Raw genomic sequence first — 281 nt, 5'->3', positions numbered from 1 at the left:
CTGCCGTGCCAGGGGGACAGCTGGGTTGCAAGAACAGCTGTTTGCAGCAAACGCACTTATTTTTGCTCCCCCTCATCAGTGGGGGGTGCAGGGACCCTTCAGGTGCTCAGAGGCACCCGGGTGCTTTGGTGATGTGCTGGGCAGGCTCACAGTGATGAAGCAACAGCAAACCCCCCCAGCACCCCCGGGGCTAAGCCCTGCTGCCTGTACCTGGGTGGTAGGTGTGGGCAGCGCTGCTGTCCCGCGTCTTGTTGTTGATGAAGAGGGAGCTGCTGGACGCC

At 61.9% G+C, this 281-nt stretch overlaps 1 protein-coding gene across 1 annotated transcript in view; it reads right to left on the bottom strand.

Moving 5' to 3' along the window:
- Window positions 1-281, bottom strand: part of LOC104466091 (transmembrane protein 17A-like) — a gene marked incomplete at its 5' end in the record, with an annotated part of 8,226 nt that overhangs the window by 1,413 nt on the left and 6,532 nt on the right. The window lies entirely within an intron of this gene.

The sequence above is a fragment of the Pterocles gutturalis genome, unplaced genomic scaffold, assembly GCF_000699245.1.
Source record: "Pterocles gutturalis isolate BGI_N339 unplaced genomic scaffold, ASM69924v1 scaffold4144, whole genome shotgun sequence".
NCBI lineage: Eukaryota > Metazoa > Chordata > Aves > Pterocliformes > Pteroclidae > Pterocles > Pterocles gutturalis.
The sequence above is the reverse complement of the archived record's forward strand: the minus strand, read 5'-3'. Positions and strand labels throughout refer to the sequence as shown.